Genomic DNA, 2,314 nt, shown 5'->3' with positions numbered 1-2,314 from the left:
TTACACAAATGGGTATGTGCGAGGTTTGGGTAGGAATCTTACAACGTCCGGTTTGCAAGGTGGAAACCAATTGTATGTGTAACTTCCTGTAAATATTTTGGAAAGACAGGTAGAGTCCGGAGTTTATTGTAGGACTTAACCAAACGTCTAAACGAACTTCAAGGAAGTAAACAATAGACATTGTAACTCCCTGGCAAAATATTTCTTTAGGAAATTACAACTGGGGTGTTGCAGTTTTGTGGGAATCTTACGACGTCCGTTTGCAAGGTGGAAACGACTTAATAGTGTTAATTTCCTTTAAAATATTTCTGTGAACAGTAGAGTCCGGAGTTATGTAGGACTTCACCAAACGTCTTACTACGAAAACTTTACAGGAAGTAAACAATAAGTACATTGTTAAACCTGGCAAATATTTCTTGGTAGAAATTACACAATGGGTTGTTTGCATGTTTTGTGTAGGATCTTAGCAACGTCCGTTTTGCAGGTGGAAACGACTGAATAGTGTATTTCCTTGTAAAATATTTTGTGAAACAGTATGAAGTCCGGAGTTATTGTAGGGATTTGTAAACGTCTTACAAAAGGAACCTCTTCAATGAGTAAACAATAGTACATTGTAATTGTTCATTTGTAAAATTTTTGGAATTATAAAACGTTCCCTCAATGTTACATGATAACAAATGAAGAATATTCTCCAAGCAACATTCTGAAAAAAATTCAGGAGATTTATCCTTTTTTATAAATGTTTATGTGACAACATCAATACATTCATCTTGCTGCTACTTAGAAATTATGTACCTATTTATCTATTAATAATACTCGAATAACTTCCGTATATAGACTGTTTTTGCACTATTTCACTTTTTAAACTGTTTATTTTTGTATTTACTATTTACTTGCACTATGTTTTTCTGTTTATCTGTATTATTGTGTTGCATTGTTGGAGGAGCCTGTGACCTAAGATTTTCATTGTCATACTACACTGTATTGTTCGTAGGGCAAAATGAAAAGCTTGAACATTGAACGTGATGCGAAATATTAACACTACAACAGTAGTCAAATAGGGCTTTCCACTGTGCACTAACCCTACATCTGCACAAAACAACTGATGTTCTCAAACAAATTCAGAAGGCAAGGGATTCCCCAAATTCACTCTTGACAAGGCACACCTGTTACTTGAAAACCATACCAGGTGACGACCTCATGAAGCTGATGAGAGAAGCCAAGAGTGTGCAAAGCTGTCATCAAGGCAAAAGGGGGCTACTCTGAAGAATCTAAAATAAAAATCATATTCTGGATTTGTTTAAACTTTTTTTGTTAACTAGATCATTCCTATGTGTTCTTTCATAGTTTTGATGTCTTCAGTATTAATCTACAACGTAGAACAACTTTTCAATAAACACATAGCATTGAATGAGAAGGTGTGTCCAAACCTTTGACTGGTAGTGTGTATATATACATATAAACTTTAGTGAAATTAAGATGGAAAATGTCGGATTTTTGGTCAGTTTTAAGGGGTTTAAGGGCGCTGTCATTGGTTCCACTGATGTGTCAATGTCATACACCATATAGAGAGAGAGCGCAATTATGTCCCGCCCACACCAGAGGAGAATTCATTTCTACCACATGGACAGGACTACAAAGCAACTTGTGCTAAATAAAGGTAAGATAATGATGTAACTCAAATTATTTACAGTAAATTAAACATTCAGAAATGAGGCAAATTGATATTTACCACATCTCATTATTTTAATTCTGCTGTTATTTTAAGCACATTTTCTTTGTGAATGCCATAAAAACAAAAGATAAAGTTTAAAGAGCAACTTGCAGGTTAGAGACCCCAGTGAATAAATGTGTAGGAAAATGATGTAAACACTAGATTTTCAAACAAATAAATATACACTACATAAATATACATTACAGTGACATCTGGCGTCGTTTTTGTAAGACATTTTTACTTCCATATAAAAGACCACCCGCGTGTGACGTCACATGAACGTATTAATAAACATGGATCACAAATGCGAATGCTAGTTTTGACACAGAAGAGGTTGAAAATGCATATTTGTATGCATATGACGGACCACAACCTTATAATTATGAGCCTGCTAGGCGGCCAATAGACCATGATAATATAGTGACGTTACTGGCAGGACTGTTGATACTGATCCATAACAGAAACTAATGCGCAAGTATCAGCCGTATCTCGCGTTACATAATGCAATGACACACTGCGTACGCTGCTGTTTACCGGAGGGGAGAGAGAGAGCAGCGAAGGGGGGGAGAGAGAGGAGTGAAGGGGGGAGAGAGATGTAAT

This window comes from Notothenia coriiceps, unplaced genomic scaffold (assembly GCF_000735185.1).
Source record: "Notothenia coriiceps isolate Sejong01 unplaced genomic scaffold, NC01 NC01_scaffold00025515, whole genome shotgun sequence".
NCBI classification, from domain to species: domain Eukaryota; kingdom Metazoa; phylum Chordata; class Actinopteri; order Perciformes; family Nototheniidae; genus Notothenia; species Notothenia coriiceps.
This window is presented reverse-complemented; position numbering follows the sequence as displayed.